This window comes from Pongo abelii, chromosome 8, assembly GCF_028885655.2.
Source record: "Pongo abelii isolate AG06213 chromosome 8, NHGRI_mPonAbe1-v2.0_pri, whole genome shotgun sequence".
Lineage (NCBI taxonomy): Eukaryota > Metazoa > Chordata > Mammalia > Primates > Hominidae > Pongo > Pongo abelii.
Window position 1 is genome coordinate 131,274,506 of NC_071993.2, and position 16,437 is coordinate 131,290,942.

The following is a 16,437-nucleotide window of genomic DNA, read 5'->3' on the forward strand; positions in this document are numbered from 1 at the left end:
CTTGAGCAGGAGAGTAACACAATCACAGTTGGGAAGCTCAATCTAGGCATTTTATAAAATCAAAAAAGCAAAGAAAACCAGACTGAAGGCAGGGAGCCTCACTGAGAAGTCATTGCCATCCATGGCTGGGAGTCTATGAGGGACAGATAGAAGGGGAGTTTTGAGGAAGAATCACGTGATTTGGCCATTGATGGCCCTGGGTGACCAGGAAGTGGGAGAAGCTGGAGATGTCACCACCCGTGCCTGGTAGAATGGTGGGTCAATGAACAGCCAAGGAAACCACAGGATGAGAGGGCTCTGGGGAAAGATGAAGAATCTCGATTTGAACAACTGAGTTGAAGCCCACGGCTTCCTTCAGGGACCCTTCCAGGTCACTCCCCGGCGTGGGGCCTCCATCTGCCCTGGACTCACCCACCCAGAACAAAACTCAGCGTTTCAAAGTTCAACCCCACAGAAAGACCGAGAATAGAATGGGAAGCCACTCCCCATTTATTTCTGTTCATGATTCCAATTAAAAATTCCAAGGTCAAATGTTTCCTCAGGACATTTTTTTTCTGGTAAAATTTGGAGAACTCTCCTCCCACTCCCCTTTTCCGGTTCAAGAAAAGCAATTTTAATATGCTTATACCAAGATTTTCTTTTCCTGAGAGACTGCAGAGGTTCTGGAGCCCTCGGTGGGGAATCCCAGCTAGACTTAGCACTTTTCCCAAAGGGTTACATATGTTGGCAGTGCTGTCTCAGAATTAACTCCCTCACCAGCAGTGGAAGTCTTTTTATAAAGGACGCTGGCGGGGACTTTTCTGGAGGGGAATTATTCCTTGAGGCAACAGTGACACCCACAAGGCCTTCCCGTCCACTCAGACATCTCTGAGGAGGGAGTGAGGCTGCCAGGCCCAACTGCCTTTTGCTGCTTCTCCTCACGTAAAACGGGGTGTTTAATGCCATGCTCATTTCTCTGGAAATCTTGTGTGGGCCCAGGCAGGCGGTTGTAATGTAGGCATGGCCACTGCCGAGAATAGAAATGAAGCAATTGTGTCCCATGGCTGGGCCCACATTAAGCACGCTTCAGAAAACAAACACAGCTCGCTGGGAAGGCCCATGCAGGTGACAGCCACTCAGGCCTCCTGAAGCGTGTTCGCTGCCAGGCCAAGAATTCTAAGGAGCATGGTGCGTTGATCTGGGCCACTTTTGTCATGAAAACGTTTTGTCATAGAGGAAAATGGTTCTGAATGGACCCACCGCATAACGCAAGTCTAAATCTGTTTGCGGAAGTCCTATTGAAACAGGCAGTATTAGGGCTGTGCAATAAATCAGTTTGTGAAAATATAATTTCCTGCCAGCTGTTCTGAATAAGGCTCTTGTAAGACGATTGTATAGTCAGGAGGAGAAATGATTCCCTCTTCCATTTGGAAGTTGTTGGGGTTTTTTTTCCCCTGGTGATTTTAAATCTTGCGTGAGGGTGGATGTAAAGTAAGAAATGAGACGTTTACAACATAGTGAGAAACAGGTTTTTAATACTGCAAAACCCTCCTGATCACAAATTCAGGACATTGTGAGATTTCATTAAACTCCAAAACTCACACCCAAGACTCGCATCCTTAGCAGTTAAAGGAGGCTGGTGCTAAGGATGCCCATTTAAAGAAAGGAAATCTTCCTGCTCCAGCTGCCGAGATGGCTGCAAAGTCTTAATAGAATTTCTTTGCACGGAAAGAACTACAGGCTTCCCCTGACAGAGGCCCAGCCAGCAGGCGACTTCTCCAGAACCACATAAAAGGAAATTAAAATGTGTTATTTTCTGGGGAGCACCCTTAAGCGATGGAAACAGATCTTTGCTTTTTTCTTTTGTTTTTAAGTATGAAATACTTCAAACAGGGAAAAGTAAAGAAAAATAATATAAGACTATCCTCCACCAAGATCAAGCACTTGCCATAGTTGCTTAAAATCAATCTCTCTCTCTCTCTCCTAAATGGCTTAAAACGAGCTAAAACCACCCATTTTTCATTATTTCCCTCTTCCCCAGAAGTAACCCCTGCCCTGAAATGGTGTGGGGTCATTCACATCCTGATTTTAGTCTGTTTACAACAAATATATGGCTCCATAGCTATATGGACTCTTGTGTGTTTTTAAATTCACTTAAATGGTAATCATTCTGTATGTATTAATATCTTCTTAAAACTTATTTTTCCCCTCAAAATTGTATTTTGGATGAAGAGACACACCATGTTCTTGACTAAAGGGCCGTAATCCTAAAGATTCCACCTAACTTAATTTACAGATTGAATACAATTGCGATTTTTAAAATACCACCAGGATTTTTTTCTGGACCTCAGTAAGTTGATTATGAAGTTTATTTGAATGAACAAAAACACAAAGCTAGCCAGGAGAACCTAGAAAAAGAAGAGCCATATGGGGCCAGCACTACCAGACATTAACACATACTGCAAAGCCTGTAATTAGGAGTTTGGTATTGGCACATGAATAAACAGACAGACCAATGAGACCGAAAGAAAGAACAGAAATAGATCCAACTGCATCTGGAAAGTTATTATATGAGAAAGCCAGCTTCACAAATCTGTGTTAAGAGATGATTTCTTTTTAATAAGTGGGCTTGAGATAATTGGACAGCCATATGAAAAAAGTCAGCCCTGGAACTCACATCATACACTGGGGTAAAATCTAAAATGGGTCAGACATTTACATATAAAAACGGAAACCCTCTAGGTGCGAGAGAAAACTACGAGAAAGGTTTATACAACCTGAGTGTGGGGAAAACTTTCTTACCAGAAGCAATAATGGGAAAGACTATTACATTTGAGTGCACTCAAAGAAAACCCTTTTGCATGGCAAAACCACCCCAAGCAAAGTAGAAAGATAAACCATACCTGGGTGGAGATCCCTGGGACTCCTGTCTCCAGGTGGCATCAGAGAGGGTCTGGGTCACCCCTGGGTCAGTGGACAGTGGGGTTCACTTTCTAGGCTGGAGGCCACAGAAGTGGTCTAGTTGAGTGCATGGGTCCTGGGGCCCAGTTACCTGCATTGGAATCTGGCTCCCCCACTTTTTAGCCACATGACCTGGGGAAAATTATTTAAGCTCCCTGGACATATTTTCCAATCCATAATGAAAAGCTAATACCAGTGCCTAGTCCTAGCGTTGTGAGGAGAAATAAATGAGTTTATCTGCATAAAATGCTTTCTACACTACCTGGAACATTCTAGAACTCAATGTTAGCTCTTACTTCCTGAGGCCCACAGCTTCCTACAAAACCAACGTCCAGGCAGCAAACTGGCTGCAGATTTCTTTTCCCTCCAGCCACTGGTTTCCAATCTCAGGACTCTGGGGAGGGGTAGCTGTGGAGGATCTCTCAGGTCACCCCTCCAGCAGCCTGAGTCAGCCAGGGCTGCCTTTCTCAGTCATGGACTCCTGAGGATCTTAGGAAAGCCAGGAGCCCTCTCTTTAAAATCTGTGCATGAGATTTCAGGGATTTCCCTTTTCCCTGAAAGTCTGACAGCCCCAAGATGGAGGTTTGGTGACCATCATTTTTGAGCCAAAAATGATGACTCGTGGCCTGCTTTATGATATGAGACACAGAGAAAAGGACAAAGAAAATGCTTATAATCTGGACCACGTGGCCACTACATGGAGCTGGGAGGATAGAGCCATGCAGGAAGCTCACCCTCTCTCCAGGAAAGGCTGTCTCCAACCTCGCCCATAGCTCTGAGGCTTCCTGGGCACGGAAGTGATGCCAGTGCACATCTGAGCAGCTTCAATCTTGAGAATGCTCAGGGAAAAGTATTGAGAGTCCCTACCTGGGGACAGGGCCAGGGCAGGAACAGGTACACTTTCCTGGGAACTTGGAAGGTTTGAGATGCTGCCATGAGGGCCTATTGTCATTGTCATGAAAAAGATAGTAACTACAGTGACAATGATGGGGCGGAAAGAGAAGGAGGTAGGGAAGATGGAGGAATCAGAGCAGGCAGTGGGCACCTGCAGAAGGGAATTTTCTGGAGACATTTTGGAGCTAAATTATGCAAGGGAGTGGGGTCAGGAGGTCTTGAATGCTACTCTGAGAAGGCTGGGTGGGGTACCCCTGGAAGCTTTGGAGAGAGGACTCAAGGGCATAACATAGCAGAAAGATAATCTGGCAGCATCCAGAGACCAAATGTGATATAAGTTGGAAATGGAGTGCTGGGCACATGAGACTCTGTTAAGAGCAGCCGGGCACGACTTGGTGCCTCAGCAGGATTGAGAAGGATGCAGGTGGAGGTGGGCACCCTCAGGGGCTGGCTGTGTGCTGCAGTTACCAGGATCATAGCTGCCTTCCTTCAGGCTTTAGGCACCCTGCATAACAGCTTACCGAGCAACTAATTCCCAAAATTGTACAGGGAGCACATTATTAATCATATTTTATCGATGAGTTAGCTGAGGTAAGAAGAATTTAGCATCAATTTCCTGCACCCAGCAGCTCAATAACATGGTACTTAGCAGACCAGGATCTGAGATTGAAGATCACCCCTGTAATTCCTTGCTGTGTGATCCTGGGCAATTTCCTCCACCCCTCTAAGCCTCCATCTGTAAAGATCAAATTGAAATAACATGTGAAATGCTCAGCAAGTGCCAAGTACACAATAACCACTCAAGAACTATTGCTTAGCCTGGTATGGTGGTGCACACCTGTAGTCTCAGCTACTCGGGAGGCTGAGGTGGGAGGATTGCTTAACTCCAAAACACTGAGGCTACAGCAAGCTGAGATCGCATCACTGCATTCCAGCCTGGGTGATAGAGTGAGGCTGTATTCGTTCATTTTCATGCTGCTGATAAAGACATACCCAAGACTGGGCAATTTACAAAAGAAAGAGGTTTATTGGATTTACAGTTCCACATGGCTGGGGAGGCCTCACAATCATGGCAGAAGATGAAAGGCACATCTCACATGGCGGCAGACAAGAGTAGAGAGCTTGTGCAGGGAAAGTTCCATTTTTAAAACCATCAGATCTCATGAGACTTCTTCACTATCATGAGAACAGCATGGACAAGACCCGCCCTCCATGATTCAATTACCTCCCACTGGGTCCCTCCCACAACTCATGGAAATTCAAGATGAGATTTGGGTGGGGACACAGCCAAACCATATGAGAGGCCCTGTCTCAAAAAAAAAAAAAAAAAAAAACTATTGCTATTGTTATTATTGTTAAAATCAATATTATTCATGCTGAATGGACACTACCCAAGACCAAGGTCAGAACTCCCACTGTCACTTCCTTGCTGGGTGTCCTTTAGAAATACTTGGGCCCTCTGAGTCAGTATCCTCCCAATGAATGGGAGCTAACCCCACCCCACCTTGCAGTTACCAAGAATAACATTCAGAGATCACTGAAAGAGAGGGCCCTTTAGTCTAGCTCCCAAAGATGAACTTGTAAAGCTAAATCTAGTTTAACGTGTAACTCCTGATTTCCCAGCAGCAGTAGCATGTGGCTGCTTCCGCCCCACGACGGAATTGGAAGCAAATTCTTCCAACAACTTTCCCATTTGCTCTGCAGCAGGGAGACAACGAATACCACTTAAATAGACTGTGCCAGGCCTCAGGATTTTGCTGGGTGCCAACCTTCCTCCATCAGGACTCACTTCTGTTTAAGCTGATGCAGATTGCAGACTTTAAATAGAAATGATAAATCATTGACTATCATGGTGATTGATTCTCAGACTGTCTGCTGACCACCAAATTGCTCCGATTGTCTCCCAAATGAAAATTCCATAAGTCATTAGCATGAGCCTGCACCAACATCCATCACGTTAATGATGCAGCTGCAATCACTCCTTGACACTAATTACCTTTTCTGACTAATTTTGAATGCGGAATTTTGCTAATGACTGAGACCCACTGTAAAAGGCCCCATTTTCTCCAAGTGTTCCATAATCTAGGGTACCTTCATGCTCATATCACAGTTATTAACATTGCACCCGATGCTTCCTGCTCCTATGTCAGCAGCCTTTAAATAGAGAGCACTTTATTCCAGGCTCCTTGACATAAACATAGTTTTATCTGGAGAATTCCCCAAAAGTGAGTTTCTGGAGAGGCAGGGTCTGCATGGATAGATTTCTAACTTGTAGAAACAATCATGAAAAATGTTTAAGCCATAGATCTTTCATGGCTACGGGGAGGGATGGACAGCATGGCCTACCCACCATGTGCTAGCTCTGCGCTTGGATTTTTCACACACACTGGAGTATATGGTCCTCGCTATGACCCCGTGAGACAGCTGTTATCAGCTCATTTTACAGATGAAGTAACTGGGACCTGGAGATTTTAAGTGACCACCCCAATGACACACAGCTTGTAAACAGTGATTACAAGAGACTGGAGTTGTGGCAGGCAGTGTTGGCTATCAGTGATCCCCACCTCCAAGTAGAATCCCTTCCCCATGAGTGTGGCCAAGACCTGGTGACACTTTCTGATGAATAGAATGTGGCGAGAGTAATGGGTCATCATTTCTGAGATTCAGTCCCAGAAGACTGCTGTCCATCTTGCTCCCTTTTCCTCTGTCCACATGCTCAATCCCTCTGAAGGAAATCATGTTGTGAGCTGCCCCATGGAGAGCACCTTGTGGCAAGAACTGAGGGTGGTCTCTGGCTAACAGCCACTGAGAAACTGAGGTTTTTACTACAACAGCCTGTGTGGAACCAAATCCTGCTGACAACCACATGAGTGGCCTTGGAATAGGATCCTCCCTGGCAGTCTTCAGATGAGACCACAGTCCCAGCCAACATCTTGATTCCAACCTTGTGAGAGGCCCTGAGTCAGAGGACCCTGGTTCTTGACCCATAGCAACTGTGAGGTAATAAATGTGTGTGATTTTATGCACATAGGTTTTGGGATAATTTGTTTTTACAGCAAAAGCTAACTAAAATAAGGATCAAACGTAGTTGGAATGATACCAAAGCCCTTGTTTGATTCCCTCTATACATTCTCTTAAATCACAGCAATAATATTATATGAATATATAACAATCATCTGTATTGATTTTTTTGTTCAGAATTCTAACATAAGTAATTAAAATTAGAAGCCCATCTTTACCTTGCCCTCAACCATCTACTTCTTCCCCAGAGGAAGCACTCTTTACAGTTTTGTGTATCTTCTCTGATCTTTCCTATATATCTAGATACACATACATAATTTTATTAAAATGTAAACAGGGTTCTCCTATGCATATTTTTCTGTGATTCACTTTTTTTACTTAATGATGTATCCTGAACATCTCTCCAAGTTGGTACATAAAAAGCTCTTCCTCATTCTTTTCAACGACTGCAGAACATTCAGGAGGATGGATTTGCTATCATTTCTTTAAACACCCTCCCTACTGATGGACATTTGTTTCCAACAAACTGCAACAAATATCCTTATACATAAATCTTTGTGCGTGTGTATAAGAATTTCTGCAAAAGAGATTCCTAAAAATGGAATTGCTAGGTCCCAAGATACAGGTTTTTTAAAGTTTGGGTCATTTCTTATGCATCACATTGCATCCTCAAATGAAAAATAAAACTAAAAAGTCAGCAGGTCTCATCTTTGCTCCAAGATAAATGGCATACATGCTCTGTGAATCTCAGATAGTGTGCCCACAGGAGGTCAAGGGACAAAGACTGGGCATCCCAAGCCTTGCAGGCAACAAAATTCACAGGGCCAGCCCTCTTTCTCTCTTTAGATAGCTTACAGCATCCTGAAAATTATCTTTCCTTTTGATTTTTTTGGGGGGCGGTGGTAAAACAAACAGAATCCAAAAGGTGGAAGAGGCAGAGACCTACATCATGGCAATCAGCCTTCAGGTCCAGCTGTTCTCAGACTTGATATAGAGCCTGGGCCAAGTCATTGTCCCTACCTAGCCTCAGTTTAGCAACTCACTGAGGGGTTGGACAAGATGGCCTCCAGGCCCCTCCTGCATGAGGTTATAGACTCGGTTCAGGAAAGCTGTGAAGAACTGCCCTCTATCACTGGCCATGGGGCCATGTGCAAGTCTCTTATCCCCTCAGGCAGGGAGATTAAAAAACAGCTATTTGAGAGGTATACATTTAATCCATACATTTATTAGGCAACTGGTGAGCCAGGCACCAGAGTTGCAGAGATGGGTATACGTGATCCCCATCCCTAAAATGCTCAGAGGCCAGGGAAAAGGTCAGGTTCTAGCAGCGGGAGCATGGGAGCCCAGTGCTGTTCTCCATCAAAGCAAGGTACAGAGGGTGTGGGGTTGGGCGCAAAGGCATTGAGCTCTTTGCTAAATCCCCTGCACTGGCACACAGCCAAACAGAAGGAAATGGCATTGTTTTATCCAGTTCTCTGGTGCCTTCCATCTGAATGTGCAATCAGGATGACTTTGATGTTGATTCTTGAAGAGAAGTCCTAGAGAACCTGCAGAAGGGGACATTGTCAAATCCACTCAAAATCTTCAGCCTAAAAGATAAGAGTCAAGAGCAGGTGTGGTCTCTGGGAAAATGACTCCAGTTGATTTTCTGTTCTAAGCAAAATGGAGATAAGATATTTCCCAATGAAGTTTCAAATGCAAAAATCTTAGCAGCAACAAAATCATGAAAACAGCATTCCACATAATGGAAATGTGGAATCTTGAGATTTGTTTAAGCTTTGCAGAAAGTGGCCTAAAGTTGAAGCACGACAAATACTCAACCAGTGAATTCGGTGTCTCCAGATTTGTCCTACTCAAAGTGTGGTCTACAACTCAGCTACATCAGCACCACTTGGGAGCTTCTTAGAAATACCATCAGGCCCCACCTCAGACCTACAGTATCAGAATCTGCATTTTAACAAGATGCCCAGATGGTTTGTATTAAGGTTCTGGTCATCAGGGTCCTGGTTGACCAAGGTAGAAACTTTTGCCAGATTCAGCCAGGCTTTACACCCTTGGAGAACTAGTGATCTATGATTACTCTTTGGAAGTTAGTGACAAGCGCTGGTCCTGATACCTCTGGACTCAGCTACCAGGCATTCTGGGACCTCAGGTGAGGACTGACCAGTGGTAAAGACAATGCTGGCAGCAGGCCCAGCCACAGAGGAAGGCACAGAGAGACAGTCTTCCACATATAAAGGGTCATGGCAAGCTCAGGCTTGGTTTGGGCTGCCATTGGTTCGGATTGAGCTTCCACACTCTGGGAGGAGGCCCAGTGCAGGTCTGGCTGTTGTTTGTTGGAACGCCTTTATTTCTCACTTATTGTTATTTCAAATACCTATGCTCAGCCACATGAAGACCCACAGGGCACCAAAGCAATGCGGAGGAGGGCACGTTAGCTCGTATTCCAAGGTCAGAAGCCCATGAAGCCAAACTGGCACCAGCTACAACCAACAGGAAGCCCAGTTAAGACTGAAAATACAAACTCCCGGCCGGGTGCAGTGGCTCATGCCTGTAATCCCAGCACTTTGGAGGCCGAGGCAGGTGGATCACTGAGGTCAAGAGTTTGAGACCAGCCTGACCAACATGGCAAAACCCCGTCTCTACTAAAAATACAAAAAAATTAGCCAGGCATGGTGGCGCACGCCTGTAATCCCAGCTACTCAGGAGGCTGAGGCATGACAATCACTTGAACCTGGGAGGTGGAGGTTGCAGTGAGCTGAGATTGTGCCAGGGCACTCCAGCCTGGGAGACAGAGTGAGATTCTGTCTCAAAAAAAAAATAAAATAAAATATATATATATATACACAAACTCCTCTCCAAGGTGTAATCTCCTCTTCTCTGGTCTTTGTTGGTCCAAGACTAATGTTCCTTCTTCCTCATCTTGCCCCCGAAAATTTACTGGAGAACAGGCACCCTAGAGGCCCAATAAACTTTCAAACAGGAAGCATGCTTAAATCTGCAGTTGTCATTCATTCCTCCAGTTCCACAACTATTTACTGAACGGTGGAAGCAATCACAATAACGGAGGTGGCTGTAGTTGCTACCATGCACTGTGCATTTGCTGTGAGTTACCTCCCAGCTCTCCTAGTGGCCTCTTAAATTTTGAGGGTAGGGTATTGGGTCTAAAATCTCCCACTCACCTCCCCTGGTTCCTGCCAAAAACAACACATATGAGGAATCACTGGCAAGGATTCTCATTGCCAAATGTGAAATACAGTATGCATCTTCTCCACAGCTAGGCAAGCACCCAGCAGTCCCTGGTGCAAAGCTTCTTGGGAAAGCTGAGCTAACGCGTGGGCTTGAGGCCTGGAAGAGGATTCCTGCAATGCACTCTCTCCTGTGGAGAGTGGTTCAGTGGAACAGATGCTGAGTCCACGCATCCACCCAGGCCCAGGAACAAGGATGGCTGGGTTGCCAACAATCCTGGCTGCAGGTGAAGCTGAGCGTGGCTGTAAACATGTATCACCTTTCGAGAAAATGACTGTGTCTGCTAGTAAAACATGACCCAGAGAAGGCCAGACTCTTCCAACCAATTCAGAACCTTCTCCCTTTGTGGGAAAGAGGGAATCTGGATGGGTAGAAAGGCCAGAATCCTTCCCGTGTGGCCCCATCTCTATGAGCAAGACTGAGATATGTTGGGGACGACAGATGCCCTAGGAGATGGTGCCAAGACTAAGCATGGGACACCCTAGGGAGCAAGATGAACCTACTCACCTCCCAGAACCCACTGTGTGTTAGCAGACAAATGCAGCTCAGGTTGGCAACAAAGCTTCCCCAAGGGTCTATGGAAACTTGAGCAGCATGAACAGAGGTTGGCGGGACAAGCACAGGCGTGATGGCCACACTCTGTGGGCTCTTCTCAAGTTATTCTGGGAGGACAAAGCTCTGGTGAGGTGTTGATCAGACCCCACTGATATTGGGGTCTTTCCTGAGGTCTGGGACTGCAAGTAGAGACAAACTTGTGTTTAGCTTTGCCTGCAAGAAAAAAGACACAGGAAGCACTGGGCATTTCTACAAATGTGGGGAGATCTGTCCTGGGGAAGGAGGGGAGCCAGGAGCCATGGAATGAAATCCCGAAACACTGTATGAGTTTCTTGTGGCTGCTGTAACAAATACCATACACTTGGTGGCTTAAAACAACACTAATGTATTTTCTCACAGTTCTGGAGGTCAGAAGGCTGAAATGGACATCACTGAGCCAAAATCACAGTGTCATCAGGGCTGTATGCCCTCCAGAGGCTCTAGGGGAGAAAAATTCCTAGCCTCATCCAGCTTCTGGTGCTGCAGCCATCCAGGGCCTGTGGCTGCATGGCTCCAGCCTCTGCCTCTGTGGCCACAGTGCCTTCTCCTCTTCTGTCTTCAAACCTCCCTCTGTCTCTCACAAGGACACACTCAGATAATCTAGGATAACCTCCCCCAGCTAAATGAGATGATTAACCTAATCACATCTGCAAAGATTCTTTTCCCAAATAAGGTAACATTTACAGGTCCCCAGGATGAGGACCTGATATCTTTGAGGGGCCATATACAGCCTACCACAGACCACAGTTTGGGATCTTGAGAAAGTGTTTTCCTGCAACCTGGACTGTCCAAGGTCAGAATGCACTACTCCCCAGCAGTGGGCCCTGCAGCAGATGCACTCAGCCACCCCCTTGGGTCCCTTCAGCATTCTTCTCTGGATGCCAAATGCTGCTTACTGCAAACCTATGACTCTCTGCCTGAGGACTTCTTGCTGCTATAAGAGCTCGCTTAGCTCATGGACAGTATGTGCCAGAAGGGCTAAAGAATAAGTCTCCAGAGGCAGCCCTCAAGCCACAAATGATAAGACATGGATGATCAGTACCCCAGATTCCACGCCCCTCAGGTGTGGTAACTCTGAGCTGGGTTCCATATTGATGCTCAGAGCTCTTCAGCGTGAGCTCTTGTTGCCCACAGCTAGAATATGGCTTGATAATACACCTTTTGCTGACTTATTTATCTTTCCTCGCTCACCTCCCTAAAAAAGAAAAAAAAAAAAAAGCTACTTACAAGGGTCTTCTCTCAGGGAATCCTAGTTCAAGACAGTTTGTGTAAGAAGTGGTCCTGGTCAGGCGCAGTGGCTCATGTCTGTAATCCCAGCACTTTGGGAGGCCGAGATGGGCGGATCATGAGGTCAGGAGATCAAGACCATCCTGGCTAACATGGTGAAACCCCATCTCTACTAAAAAAATACAAAAAATTAGCCGGGCATTGTGGCAGGCGCCTGTAGTCCCAGCTACTCAGGAGGCTGAGGCAGGAGAATGGCGTGAACCCGGGAGGCGGAGCGTGCAGTGAGCCGAGATTGTGCCACTGCACTCCAGCCTGGGTGACAGAGTGAGACTCTGACTCAAAAAAAAAAAAAAGAAAAAAAAGAAGTGGTCCTGAAATTGGATCTTTTGCCAGTGTGATGGCAAAAGAGTGCCACTGTGGGTAGTCAGGTGACCCCTGGTATGCTGGGCATCACAACTGCAGAGACACTCACCCGGCTGAGTTGGGATAGGGTATGGGTGGGGCAAGATGCACTGGCTAGTGAAATAGCTCTAGCATAATAGCTCTAACTCCAGAGGGCCATATGGCAATGACAATATAAGGATTGCTAACTGTCACTGACTGCTATCAAAATTCTGAAGGAAGAAGATGACAGGCTCAGGCCAGCCATCTAGCTACTCAGGACATGGTGCAAAAGTTAGGTGTCCTCCAGAACAGCATTAGAGCTATCCTTACCCTGCACAGCCAGGGGCAGACCGTGTTGAAAATCAGGCTAAGAATCTGATGGTGGAGGGGCAGAGTTACAGAGGCTGGATTCACGGCCCCAGCAAGCTTCCTATGCTAAAGCCAAGGCCATGATAAGGAAGAAGTGGGTCCTAGAAACCTAGAGTTGGGGCACATGGGAGGGAGGAACTTAATCCTGCATATGCCCCTGAACTTTTGGGGCCAGCAGAGGTAGTGCCCTCCTCTTTGCCCCCATCTCCAGGGAGACCACGCAGGGCCTCATTTGACTCAGGTGCCTTGTGCAATAATGCTTGCCCTTATCAGTAGTTGCCCCCTCCCCTCACGGCTTCTAGACTGATAATGAAGCCCAAGGCTCAGGGGTTCAACTGGGAAGCACCGACCTGCTCTGGGAGGAGAGGGCTATCTCACCATGGTGGTGTAGGACCTGGCAGAATGAACCAGCATGAACAAGGAGGACACGTCTAGGAGCATATAATGAAGGCATTGGGCCAGGAGGGGGTAAGTGTAATGCTGGATAAAGGGGAGTTTATCAATGTGGGGCACCATCTCATGACTTGGGATCTAACATCATGGTACAGACACCCAGAGATGATCTTAATAACCTGCTGGGACTGCTGCTTGAGGCTTAGGAAAAACTGGGGAGGAGATGTGGGAACTAGCTTGGGGGACAGTCTAGGAACGGGTTACAAGGCTCCCAGAGGGGAGTACGTTAGACTAGATTAATTATGTAAGTTGAAAGAACCTGCCTTAACTAAAGCGATAGTGAGAGAAGTGCTTCGTTCCTGAGAGGTTCAGTAGTGGTGGCCCACCATAGGCCAGGGTGGATGGTAGGGGTGCTGTGATGGAACCAGGTTCTCCAGCATCTGTGGAAATGCTTAGATTCTGGACTCGCAGGGGCCAGCTGGCAGGACTTAACCATCAGAAGTAGGAGATGATGTATTAACAGCAGGCAGCAAGGATGGAATGGCAAACAGGAGGCTTTGACCCACAGAGACCTGTGGGAAGGGCTAATAGACCACTGCTCTCCTGAGGACAGGCCAGATGCGCAGGCGATGAGGGTGCTACTCAAATTCTAAAACCAAAAAGACCAAGAGCAGGTGTGCAGAAGCCTGCTGTCAGCCACTGCAATGGAGACTTGTGGTCTCTCACCTGCTCTGTAGACCTAAACCAGAGCCCATTGATTGTAGGAGAGGCCAGATGTCTGTGGCAGGTGATGTCAATGCTCCAACCATATCCCCTCACCCACTCCCCTGTGGTGTACACCAGCCAACTTCCAATGCATTTCATTCCTCCAGGGCTTCCTCTGCTCACCAGAACCTGCTTTATTATTGTCTACTCCACATGCCTGGAGTACCACGGAATTATCAAGTGCAGCAGGGGTGGGAAATAAACCCCACAAAGAGTCAGGGGCCTGGCACATCAGTGAAGCTGCCAGTTCAAGAACTACCTGTTGTGCCTTGCAAAAAAAAAAAAAAAAAAAGATAGAGGCACAATACTTGACAGGCCTTCCTAGAATCTGGAGGCATCCCACATCTGGGAATAGTGTTCTAGCACATTTACTGGGTGGGGCAGATGGCTGCCAGTTTGAGTGGGTCCCAGAGTAAGAGAGGACTCTACAGCAGGTTTAGGCTGTGGATTAAGGGGCTCTGCTATGTGGGCCAGTGATCTGGCACATTCCATGGTGCTGGAAATACCCATGGTAGATGAGGAAGCAGGATGGAGCCTGTGGAAAGCCTCCTTTTTTAAGTTTCTGTTTGTTTTAAAAGAACTAGGACCAGCCACCACCTTGAAGAATCAGTGACAGATAAAACAAACCTAACATGAGGCCCAAGAGGATCTAAGCAGTGCAAGGGGTGGACTGTAGCAGATGCTTTTGGTGTCCCCAAAGAAATAGAACTAATTAGAGATATAAACATCTATACATTGACAGAGAGAGAGAGATTGTAGCAAAACCACCATGATGACTGATGTTTGACTCCTGCAGACCAAGGTGTTCCGCAGCAAGGCCTTTAAACAATGCCCGTAACATAGATAGCCCCTCATAAAGATACCATCTAACCTCCCCAGTGGACAAGAGTTTTGCAAGAAAGTCTGAGGCATGACCAGCTGCACATGTTTTACCCTAAAAGCTTGCTATAGGAGGGATATTTTCTGGAGGGTGGGTGCAGGAATCCACTGTCTGTCAGCCATCTGAGACATCACTTCTGTTCATAAGGCCCTATTAAATGTTTCTTTCTGATAAGTTGGATTTGTCAGCCTCTTTCTTCAGCCTCTCAGCTCCCTTGGCCTTTGGGGATAGGTTTGCATAGACCTGCTCACCGTGGCACAGAGATTTATTTTAAGGAATTGGCCCATATGCTTGTGGGGGCTGGCAAATACAAAATTGATAGGATAGGCCAGCAGGCTGAATCTTGGGCAGGCGTACTGATGGTGCGAACTTCCAAATGCATTGGAAGTATGAGTCTGAAATCTGTAGGGCAGGCCAACAGACTGGAAGATCAGGCAGGAGTTAATGCTTCAATCTTGTGGTAAAATTTCTTCTACAGGAAACCTCAGGTTTTGCTCTTAAGGTTTTGATCTGCTGATTGGATGAGATCCACCCACATTATCAAGTATAATTTCCTTTACTTAAAGCCAACTGATTGTATGTGTAAACTACATCTACCAAATACCTTCGCAGAAACGCCTAGATTCATGTTTAATAACCTGGTGCCATTCCCTGGTGAAGCTGACACATGAAACTAACCATAATGGACCCTGCCCTGCACCCTCCGTGTCTGTGGCATTCACCTCTACCTCTACATGTCAACAGTTGCTAACCTCAGACACCTGGGATGTTCTGCCTGCATTAGTCAGCTCCAGCTGCCAGAACAAAATACCGCAGACTGGGTGGCTAAGATGATAAATATTTATTTCTCACCATTCTAGAGGCTAGGGAGTCCAACATCATGGTACCAGCCAATTTGGTTCCCGGCAATGGCCCATTTCCTGGTTCACTAATGACACCTTTCTGTGTCCTCACATGCTAGAGAGAGAGAGCAAGAGGGCTCTCCTGTCTCTTTTTGTGAGGTCACTAATCCCGGAACAAGGGTTCCACCCTCATGACCTAATCACCCTAAAGTCCCCACCCCCTAATACGATCACCCTGGGATCAGGCCTTCAACATATTAATGTGGGGGATATGCAAACACGCAGTTTGTAATCCTTCCTTCCTCTGCCTTTTTTTTTTTTTTTTTTTTTTTTTTTTTTTGAGATAGTCTCTCTCTGTTGCCCAGGCTGGAATGCAGTGGTGCTATCTTGGCTCACTGCAACCTCCGCCTCCCGGGCTCAAGCAATTCTCCTGCCTCAGCCTCCCAAGTAGCTGGGACTATAGGCGCCCACCATTGCGCCTGGCTAATTTTTGTATTTTTAGTAGAGACAGGGTTTTGCCATGTTGACCAGGCTGGTCTTGAACTCCTGACTTCAGGTGATCCACCAGCCTCTGAAAGTGCTGGGATTACAGGTGTGAACCACAGTGCCCCGCCCTTCCTCTGCCTTTCTGTTATACTCAGTTCTTCAACGGATCAGCTGACACCCACTCGCACTGGAGAGGGCAGTCAACTTCACTGAGGCCACTGATTCCAGTGCTAAGCTCAGCCTGAAACACCCACAGACACACCCAGAAACAATGCTTAGCCAAATACCTGGGCAGTCTGTGACCTGGCCACATTAACACATAAATGTAAGCATCCCAGGCCAGGCACGGTGGCTCACGCCTGTAATCCCAGGACTTTGGGAGGCCAAGGCAGG

The 16,437-nt window shown here is 46.7% G+C and overlaps 1 long non-coding RNA gene across 4 annotated transcripts; it reads right to left on the bottom strand.

Annotated features, from left to right (window-relative positions):
- Positions 1-8,060: 8,060 nt before the first annotated feature.
- LOC129048132 (uncharacterized) lies at positions 8,061-15,658 on the bottom strand. Of its 4 annotated transcripts, none has more exons than XR_008510230.2 (4): positions 15,569-15,658; positions 11,926-12,097; positions 10,612-10,872; positions 8,061-8,402 (listed from the first exon to the last, which is right to left on the bottom strand). It is a non-coding gene; the product is annotated as an uncharacterized LOC129048132 (long non-coding RNA). The 4 variants fall into 4 exon arrangements; XR_008510229.2 differs by lacking the exon at positions 15,569-15,658 and adding an exon at positions 12,640-12,880 and having other exon boundaries at positions 11,926-12,094; XR_008510228.2 differs by lacking the exon at positions 15,569-15,658 and adding an exon at positions 12,640-12,880 and having other exon boundaries at positions 10,612-10,838.
- Positions 15,659-16,437: the final 779 nt, after the last annotated feature.